General features: G+C 46.9%; 1 long non-coding RNA gene across 1 annotated transcript; it reads right to left on the bottom strand.

Annotated features, from left to right (window-relative positions):
* Positions 1–7954: 7954 nt before the first annotated feature.
* On the bottom strand, positions 7955–10728 carry LOC148684922 (uncharacterized). Its single transcript, XR_015951317.1, has 3 exons — positions 10627–10728; positions 9696–9776; positions 7955–9056 (listed from the first exon to the last, which is right to left on the bottom strand). It is a non-coding gene; the product is annotated as an uncharacterized LOC148684922 (long non-coding RNA).
* Between the last annotated feature and the right edge of the window lie 240 nt (positions 10729–10968).

Raw genomic sequence — 10968 nt, 5'->3', positions numbered from 1 at the left:
GGTCCGCGGAGTACTCAACCTGAAGCGTACTTAACCCAAAGCATGGGTATAATTGGTTCCGGAAGTCTGTTCATAAACTGAAGCATTCATAAACTGAAGCGAACTTTCCCATTGAAAGTAATGGAAAGTGAATTAATCTGTTCCAGATGGGTCCACGGCATTCGTAAACCGAAAATTCGTAAACCGAGGCGTTCATAAACCGAGGTTCCACTGTATACACAATACAGTGGTACCTCGGTTTATGAACACAATTGGTTCCGGAAATCTGTTCATAAACTGAAGTGTTCATAAACTGAAGCGAACTTTCCAATTGAAAGTAATGGAAAGTGGATTAATCTGTTCCAGACAGTCCGCGGAGTACTTAAACTGAAGCATTCATAAACTGAAGTGAACTTTCCCATTGAAAGTAATGGAAAGTGGATAAAGCCGTTCCAGACGGGTCCGCGGAGTACTCAACCTGAAGTGTACTTAACCCGAAGCATGGCTGTAATTGGTTCTGGAAGTCTGTTCATGAACTGAAGCATTCATAAACTGAAGCAAGCTTTCCCATTGAAAGTAATGGAAAGTGAATTAATCCGTTCCAGATGGGTCCGCAGCGTAAACCGAAAATTCGTAAACCGAGGTGTTCATAAACCGAGGTTCCACTGTATGTGAATCATACTTTTTGTATGTATATGGCTGGCATTACGGCTCAAATGTTGTTGTCTTCCTCTAGAGTCTCTCTTCCCCACTGCCCCCTCCCCAGCTTTTGAGCCCCTTTTGTTCCTTCTGAATCAAGGATCACAAGAGTGCTGAGAGGGGACTCGTGTGAGAAGCCAAAGAAACTCCGAGCTGGCCCTGTGAACTGCCTGGGGGAGAAGAACACCATCTCCCTTGAGGCTCTCCAAGGCAGCCTCAGGAGAAGCTGCTTGTCTTCTGCATTGCTGCATTATTCATATGCTTGCGAAGAAGAAGAAGAAGAAGAAGAAGAAGAAGAAGAAGAAGAAGAAGAAGAAGAAGAAGAAGAAGAAGAAGAAGAAGAAGAAGAAGGGGCGATGAAGAATCATAACTTAGGAGCGATTCACATCTTGCTTTTCCTTTTGTGTTGCTTGCTGATGCCGTGTGAACAGCCCCCTTTGGGGGGAAACAAGGTGAATGCACAAAATGTGGCCAGCCTCGCTCTGAGTTGTTTAAGCTGAGCGCTACTTGCTCTTGTTGCTCTGACAAAACACATTCTGCATTTTGGAAATATGCCTTCTGGTAGGAGGAACTTTCAGGTTTAGAGGCAGTGTACCTCAGATGCTGATGAAGGCAACAATAGGAGAAGAGGTGTACCCATGGGCTGCTTACGTTTCTCTGGGAGCATTTAGATGCTCACAGTTTAATTTCCAATGTAATGACACAACAACAACAACAACAACAACAACAACACCCTTGTGAGTTTGCTTCTGGAGCCACCCTTCTATGGATCTACTCCAGTGCTCCATGCATCACTGCCCTGATCCTGCCAGGCATAACACCAGCATGATGGACATTATCAAATTAGTCATGGCATGGAGAAAGTGGATGGAGTAAAGAGACAACCGGCAATGTTGAATGTTGGAAGATTCAGGAAAGTTAAAAGATAGTACATATTCGAGCAACACATAGTTAAACTATGGAACTCATTTCCCTGGGAGGCAGTGATGGCCACCAACTTGGATGGCTTTAGAAGAGAATTAGGCAAATTCATGGAGGCGAGGACTATTGAAAGCTACTAGCCATGGGAGCATACCTGCCAAGTTCCTGCCTGAAACATAAGGGATCGGACCGGAAGTAGCAGACCGGAAGTAGCGCTGCCGCCATTTTGGAACGGGGCGGAGCATGCTCAGAAGCGACTTTTGATGCTGCTCTGCCCTGTTCCAAAATGGCCGCCACACCAGAAGTCGCGCTGCAGCCATTTTGGAACTGGGCAGAGCAGCATCAAAAGTCGCTTCTGAGCATGCTCCGCCCAGTTCCAAAATGGCCGCCGTGCCAGAATAAACCGGGGGGAAACAAAAAAATCTGTTTTTTCGGCTGGGAACAGCTGGAAAAACGGGGGTTTCCTGGGGAATACGGGAGACTTGGCAGCTATGCACGGGAGGCAGCGATGCTTCTGAATACCAGCTGCTGGAAACCACAGGAGGTGAGAGGGCTCTTGTGCTCAAGTGTTGCTTGCGGGTTTCCCAATAGTTGGCCACTGTGAGAACGGGATGCTGGTCTTGATGGGCCATTGGCCTCATCCAGCAGACTCTTCTTATGCTAGCATGCTCTTATCTGACCATAAACTTCCCTGACTATTTCCTGAGCTAACTTGTGAGCATCCTAACATCTCCCTCTTTGTTTATTCCTGCAGGGGTCTTCCTTTGTCTCCCTACCCACAACAGGTTGCTTAGAAAAGAGAGTGAATATATTCAAGGCATCAAGGTGACAGCTGTGATAATTTCCTCTGTTGAGGCAAGGCACTTGTTTTCTTACAAAGTAGCATATGGGTGAGCTGGCTCTTGAAAAGAAGGTTATGCGGTCCCCGAGGAAAGCTCCAAGTTAAGCAGTCCGTGCCGACTATAATATCCTTCTTAACTGAGCTGCAGCAGAAGCAGCTTAGAAAATGCAAAATTTGAAAGGGGGCATAAAGGTAGACTTAGGGTTTATGCCTGAATTGTTTGGAAATGTGGTACAGTTAATCAGAGATGATACTGTCAGTGGATGTTTTGGGTTCATAAACAAACGCAGTGGTTTCGGTTTGACACACACTAGTTTGCATTTGGAAGACTTTTTGGAGATGAGTGGAGGAAAACAATATTAAGAACTGTCTAGTGGTTTGAGGACTGGTGTGCAAGAGAACCGTTCGGCTCCCTACCAGCATATCTCGGTCATAAAACATACCGGAGTTCAGCTAAAATGGTCAGCTCTGGTCACATCCATACTGTTCCAGTGCAGACCCAGGAGTAGCTGATTAGCCATTAGATTGGTCTGCTTGTTAACTATCTGCCATGTGCATTCCTTTGACTGAGAAGCAACATTGGAGGATGGAACAAGTCTGTTTTCTCCTGTTCCAGAGGGCAGGACCCAATCCAATCCAATGGCTTCAAGTTACAAGAAAGGAGGTTCCAACTAAACATCAGGAAGAACTTTATGACAGTAAGAGCCATTTAATAATAATAATAATAATAATTTATTTATACCTCGCCCATCTGGCTGCCTTTCCCCAGCCACTCTGGGCTGCTCCCAACAGAATATTAAAAGCATGATAAAACATCAAACATTAAAAACTTCCCTAAACAGAGCTGCCTTCAGATGTCTTCTAAAAGTCAGATAGTTTATTTCCTTGACATCTGATGGGAGGGCGTTCCACAGGACGGGCGCCACTACCAAGGAGGCCCTGTGCCTGGTTGCCTGTAACCTCACTTCTCGCAATGAGGGAAATGCCAGAAGGCCCTTAGAGCTGGACCTCAGTGTCCGGGCAGAACGATGGGGGTGGAGACGCTCCTTCAGGTATACTGGGCCGAGGACGTTTAGGGAGACAGGTGGTCAGTTTCACTCATCCAAGCAGCCTGTCCACATTCTCGAAGGTAACAGATTGGAATTGATCCCATGCAACTTGACTAGACCGGACTCTAGCACTCTCACACCCAGGGGCAAAGGAAGGCTAACCGGCACCCAGTGCGGGCTTTCGGGGGGCGGGGCAGCACATGCGCATGCACCGTACACACAGCGCATGCCAACGCATCGCACATACGGTGCATGTGCGGCACTGCTACATACGTCGCATGCGCGTGCAGCATGCATAGTGGTGGTGTGCATGCACCGCCGGGTGGTTTGCCGACGGCACCGCTTTAGCGCTGTATGGAGAGCGGCGGGATCCTCTGCTTATAGCTACAGCAGCATCAGAGGGATCTTCTGCACACGGCTACGGCAGGGAAAACCTCCTGGGGGATGCCTTCTTGTCACCCCCTGAGATGGCACCCAGGGCGCCCTGCCCCCTTCCTTCGCCACTGCTCCCACCCTGGTGCTGTTCCCACAGACCCTCACAAGAGGTGGTGGACTCTCCTTCCTTGGAGGTTTTTAAGCAGAGGTTGAATGTCCATCTGTCGTGTATGATTGCGATTTTTGCATTGCAGGGGGTTGGAGTGGAAGACCCTTGGGATCCCTTTCAACTCTACAATTTGATGATTCTATGATTGGATGAAGTTGCCCCTGATTAATCCAGGAAGGCAAAAAACATCAGCAACCGGGGGGGGGGGGGTGGAAATCGCACCAATTAAGTAGCAGCTACCCTTTTAAGAAGTTGGATATTCACACAATTCAAATGTTCCAGGGAGACATTTCAGCGTGCACACATGAAATGGAAAGGTGGGGTTATTTGGCTTAGTTCTCCTATGAAGTAACTCAGACCTTCTCCCGAGAACCCACCCTAATAGGTTCTGATCTCATTCTGCATTTGAAGCTTGTCCGCAAAACTTAATCTCTTCTATCACCGGCAGAAACTTCATGGAAATGGCCAATGGGCCTCTGCTTTTTCCGCCTCTGCTGTGGCTTCCTTGCATGTTTTAAACATCATCCCGCAACGTCCAGATATGGGCTGGCAGTGTTTGTAGATAATGCAAAATTCATTCCTGGCCTTTGTTGAAATAACCTTGAGACTTTTCAAGTTTCTGTGTTCACTGGAGAAGAATTTGGGCAGGGGGAGGCGGGGGGCGACTTTCTAAAGCCCAATACCAGCCAAGGGGACTTAATGTTATTCATTTGATTGAAGAAGACAAGTGGATCTTCGCATGATGCATTACTCCATTTATGAAAAGTCGCCGGCTGGTTACGGTTGATAATCGCCCCATGATTTAGTTAAGTCTCAATTTAGCACTTGAAAACAACCAGCTAATTGGATGCGGCCAGCTCTCCTGCCTTCAAAAATGCACTTGCTCAGATGACAAGGGGTGCATAAAAAGGATCGGGTTATTAGAACGGCGGCAGCGGTTTGCGGCGAGCTCTTTGTGGGCTGATTTATCTGCCCTTCTCGCTGAGAGCAGGAGGCTGGGGGCTTTTGATCCTCTATAGACACTGGGAAATCAGGAGAGAGAATTCAATGAGTCTTCTGTGCACTAAAAGGATGAGCTTTCAGGCCATGTGGAATCATTTCCCTTGCAAGGTTCCTCTTTTTTAAAAAGGCAGTCATCAGATGCAGGGTATAAGATATACTCTTCTTTAGTTATAAGAAGACCCGGTTCAAGGGCAACGCTGAAGCTGATAAAGGGGGCTGTTAATCCCACACCTAACTAGTATTTCATGCAACATCCCCCAATATTCACATTGCACCAGAGTCTTTGTTCTGCTAAGAAATGAGGTTTTAAAGCAGAGGTTGGGTGGCCATCTGCCATGGATGCTTTAGCTGAGATTCCTGCTTTGCAGGGGGTTGGACTAGATGACCCTTGGTGTCCCTTCCAATTCTACAATTCTATGATCCTAGCTCAGGGGTGGTGAACCTGTGGTCCTCCATATATTGTTGGCATGCTGGCTGGGTATTGAAATCCGAAAACATCTGAAAACTGTCCGAAACAGTTACAGGCTCCCCACCTCTGGTCTCAAACACAGCATCAGACCTCATTTAGTCCATACAGAAACGACTTCATTCCACTTATGTGCAATGATGACCTCTGTGTAAACATACCTAGTCTCTCAGTCTCTCGTTACCCTCTTCAATGGGCAGCCCAACACTCAGGGAATTTTGAGAGCCAGTGTGGTGTAGTGGTTAAGAGTGGTAGACTCATAATCTGGGGAACCGGGTTCGCGTCTCCGCTCCTCCACATGCAGCTGCTGGGTGACCTTGGGCTAGTCACACTTCTCTGAAGTCTCTCAGCCCCACTCACCTCACAGAGTGTTTGTTGTGGGGGAGGAAGGGAAAGGAGAATGTTAGCCGCTTTGAGACTCCTTCGGGTAGTGATAAAGCGGGATATCAAATCCAAACTCTTCTTCTTCTTCTTCTTCTTCTTCTTCTTCTTCTTCTTCTTCTTCTTCTTCTTCTTCTTCTTCTTCTTCTTCTTGATGTCAAAGTAAGATTGTTACTTAACTGGAACTCCCCTTTAGTCAGTATTAATCCCAGGGTACAGGGAGACCAACAACTTTGGAATCAATATGGTACAATGATGTTTCTTCAGCCTAGTGAGACCTATGCATTCTTCCTGTTATTGTGAGGACTTTAGTCTCCAGCTGGCAATCATACTGCATCTGATTTAAAACCAACAATAAGAGGGTCTCCCCCTCCATGTGATTTACTGAAAGAGATTTGACTCTCAAAAACAGGCATCCCCAAACTGCGGCCCTCCAGATGTTTTGGCCTACAACGCCCATGATCCCTAGCTAACAGGACCAGTGGTTGGGGAAGATGGGAATTGTAGCCCAAAACATCTGGAGGGCCGAAGTTTGGGGACGCCTGCTCTAAAAAGATCACCAAGACCAGCAGCACAGGTGAGGTTTCTTTGCTAATAACTGGATGTGATGCAGCAAGTAATTTAGTCTATGATGCTCTCCACCTGCTGCTGTCAAGTTATCCAGCCAAGAGTCTCCTCCATATAAATTAAGGTCATTGATTTTGCCCGAATCCCCAGCAAAGCTTGCGTTCCAAGCTCACCTCTCTGGCTTTGTTTGTCTACCTGTGCTGGGTTGTCTCATCAGACGAGGGCGAAACGTTTGGCCTGGCCCAAATAAGATCTCTCTTTTGGAAGCTCTGCAGGTTTCCCAGAGAAAAGCCAGAGAGGAACGCCAGCAGTTGCTATCGCAGTCCTGTTAATATTTAAACAACAAATCTGTCAACAGATTAATTGGCACCAGCTCTTTCCAGCCGTTTCATGGTAGCCTGGAGCAATTGGCAAGCTGAGGCATGGAGTGCTTACATATGTACAGCTGTGTCACAGCTTATAAAGGCTGAGATATAAGGCTGGAATTTGCTGCCCTTCCTTCGAGGGGCTGGGGGAGTGAAGCATTGTTATTCTGAAATGTATTGCCAAAGAAGGGAGAAGCGATGGGGGGGGGGGAGACGCTGTGTAAAGTCTACGTGCCCCTTCTGGAAATATATTGATTTTCTTCACTCCGCACCAACAGTCTCAAACCTCCCCGGGAATGTTGTGCAGTGGAGGCTGGTCCATTCGGGCAAATGAGGCCAGTAATAAGTGGTGGAGGCAGAACATCGTCATCATGGCTGGAGGTAAAAAGGTAAAGGGACCCCTGACCATTTGGTCCAGTCGTGACCGACTCTGGGGTTGCGGCATTCATCTCGTGTTATTGGCCGAGGGAGCCGGCGTAAAGCTTCCAGGTCATGTGGCCAGCATGACAAAGCTGCTTCTGGCGAACCAGAGCAGCACATGGAAGCGCCATTTACCTTCCCACTGTAGCGGTCCCTATTTATCTACTTGCACTTTGATGTGCTTTCGAACTGCTAGGTTGCCAGGAGCTGGGACCGAACAACGGGAGCTCACCCCGTCGCGGGGAGTCGAACCGCCGACCTTCTGATCAGCAAGCCCTAGGCTCTGTGGTTTAACCCACAGCACCACCTGCATCCCTATGGTAGGATGTCCCTATTTTCATGGGAGAAATGTTGGAGGATAGGATGTGCCTATTTTCATAGGAGAAATGTTAGAGGGTATAGTTATCGACCCCCAAGCCATCTGCGGGCAATCCTGTATAGTAAGCATGTCCAACTCTCTAGAGACTGCGAGATCTACTCCCATTTGGTTGGACATAGCCCATGGGATGCGACAGAGGAAAAGAGCGAGGGGGGCAGGCAGGCAAATAATCCATTCCTCTTCTTTTCCTTTCCAGCGATTGAATATGATCCCACGATCGACCATGATCCACCACGATCACCCAGGGATCTAACTGTCAATCGTGGTCGACCGGTTGTACATATCTGCTGTATAGGGAAGGGTTTCTTTTAAAAAAATCTTTAATGCTTTATTATGTTTTTATAAATGTTGAAAGCTGCCCAGAGTGGCTGCGGCAACCCAGTAAGATGTGTGGGGTATAAATACCAAAAATACCATTATGGAATGTGAAATATGCTCGGAATCGAGAGTGAATTTCATGCTCTTTATTCAGCTCATAGTCATCAAGGAGAAGAAGAGAAGACTGGCTCTTTTCCCAAAACCATCTGCTTATATACATTATTTACACAATGGGCCTTGCGTGATTGGCTACTTCAGGCTACACCTGTGAGCCAATCAGGTTGTGGATTGACTTCTGCCTGCAGCCTAATTGGCTGCTCCTACAGGCCAATCAGGTTGCAGATTCACTTCTGCCAGCCGCCTGATTGGCTGCTCCTGCAAGCCAATCAGGTTGCGGATTCACTTCCACCTGGAGTTGGATTGGGTAGCTCCTGCGGACCAATCAGACTGCTGATTCTGAATCCTATTGTTCTAGGATTCAGCTCAGTACATAACAGAATAGAATGTCCCTATTTTCATCAGAGAAATGTTGAAGGGTTTGCTCTTGTAGAACTCAGCAGGGAGAAGCAGGGAGCAGGATAAAAGAAGAATTAGTTGACTTTATCTGTCATTGGTTCTGACTCCCGCTACTGTTGAGCTCTCTCCCTTGTGTCCTACCAGTTCTACAGTTGCCATATTCCTGAAAAAATAAGATGTCTGGATTCCTAAAACCCACCAAAATTGTTGAGCTTTCTTTGGGGAACAGACCCAAATTGTTAAGCTTTTTTGGGAGCTGTTTTCACTGCTTTTTCCATCGCATTGCCATATATCTGGGTTTCCCCGACATTTGACCAATTCGGCAAAATTCCCCCCTGACGCCATTTTTACAACCAAAAACCACAGCATGTCAGGATGGCTTCAACCACCTCTGATGCTGTGAAATACCTTGTAGTGCTGTAGACCAACCTTTGCCAAGACGGTGCCCTCCAAATGATTTGGACAACAAACACCATCTGCCATAGTGCTATTTGGAACCGATGGTCCATAGGGTATAATTTAGAATATGTCAGTTTCCTTTTACCACCTTTGTTTGTGCCCTGTTGACGTGAGGAAATCATGTCCCAGGTCTTCTTCAGGACCGAGTCCCTAAAAATGAGAAAGAGGAAATAAATAACAGTTCAGTTTTCCAATCTAATTAATGAAGGCTGAATTAGCCCAATTTGAATGTGAATAAACACAGTTTGAATTAATTTGCATTCGTGTTCCACAGCTCCCAAAGGGTTGCTCATTCACATTCAAGGATTCACCCAGGTAATCAAATATTCTAATCTGATGTGCGTGTTTGAAAGCACTTTCGTTTCAGCTCCCTTCACCTGTCTGGCATCAAGGTGAGAGGGGCCAAGAGGGGGGAAGGCTGGACAAGATGGCGGCCGTCATCAAGACTTGGAAGTGGACAATAACACATCTCTGTCTTGTCTTCAGAGTGCCATTCCCCTCCCTATCGCAAAATCATAAGCCAGCATTTAAAACTGCCTCTTTTGTGCCACATCAGATGTTCAGCCATAAAATCAATCACTGCAATTTACTTTTTCAAGCGCATAAAATACTGTTTTATGACTGAGCTCCTGCGGTGGTTATGTTTCCAGTGAGGATTTGTTCTTGGGAAATGTGTATGTCTGTGGGAGGGAGGATATGGACCAGTCCCAACTGTATGGAGACCCTCGTTGTCATTTTTAAAAAAGGGGAAAAAGGCAATTGGCAAAACTCAATCCAAAAAGATTCCACCTTTTCCACCACCTCTGGGGAACAGCCTTCGACTCCCTTTTTCTGTTTCTGCTGGACTTTGGCGAGCGATTCCTGTTGATGCTGCAGTTTAGAAGGAGATAATTAAGCCCCCTGTGTACATCGTGCAATTTCCTCAATCAGCTAGAGTAAGGTAAATGAGACATCGTCACATTTTATGCTTACAAAATCTCACAGCAATTCATAACACACACAGAGAGGGAGGGAGGGAGGGAGGGGAAAACTCTACTCTCTCAACATCTGTGGCTTTGTATAGCTTGTCTAAGTAACTAAAACTAATAATATGCCAGTCAACAAATGGTGAGCTTGGATCAGCCTTCACCAAGTGCTTCCCTTCCAATGTTTTGGGCTTCGACTTCCATCAGAAAGGAACAGGGCTAGGGTGACCATTGGGCAGAGGGAGGAAACTGCCTCAGGCAGCACTTGCTGAGGGGTGGCAGCGGCCCTGTCTCCTTGACTCTTAAGCAGAGGAGGAAAGGGTAGAAGTGGGTGGGCCTGCCCTGCACCCTCTAAACTAGCCAGCAGCCTTCAAGTGTGCCAGGGGGGTACTGCTATCCTGTTGCCAGCAGTGACGTTTGATTCAGCTCCCAGTCTGGTCACCTTCTGAACATGGAATCGGGACATAGAATCATAGAATCATAGAGTTGGAAGAGACCATAAGGGCCATCCAGTCCAACCCCCTGCCAAGCAGGAAACACCATAAAAGACATCATCTTGTCCTTTGCCTCAGGTGGCAAAATGTCTTGGGCCAGCTATGGATGGGAGTTGTCGTCCAAAATATCTCTTGGCAAAGGCTGTCTGGGATATAGGGTTGAATTGACTCAACACCTATTTGGTAGCCTTGCCATACAACCAAGTAGATGCTCAAGGGTGCAAGTACCATCAATATATTGATGGATGTGCAATGCCTCACCTTACAAGGTCTTGGGCATTGTCCTGCATCATGGATACCAGTATCAACAGGAGGTGCCTGGGGTGATTTATCACCAGGTATGCTATGAGTCCCATCACCTCCTGGCAAATAGAAGGGGAAGAAATGGAGGCAGTGAGAGATTTTACTTTCTTGGGCTCCATGATCACTGCAGATGGTGACAGCAGTCACGAAATTAAATGACGCCTGCTTCTTGGGAGAAAAGCAATTATAAACCTAGACAGCATCTTAAAAAGCAGAGACATCACCTTGCCGACAAAGGTCCGTATAGTTAAAGCTATGGTTTTCCCAGTAGTGATGTTTGGAAGCGAGAGCTGGACCATC

Source organism: Zootoca vivipara, chromosome 8 (genome assembly GCF_965207765.1).
Source record: "Zootoca vivipara chromosome 8, rZooViv2.hap1.1, whole genome shotgun sequence".
Classification (NCBI taxonomy): domain Eukaryota; kingdom Metazoa; phylum Chordata; class Lepidosauria; order Squamata; family Lacertidae; genus Zootoca; species Zootoca vivipara.
This window is presented reverse-complemented; position numbering and strand designations above follow the sequence as displayed.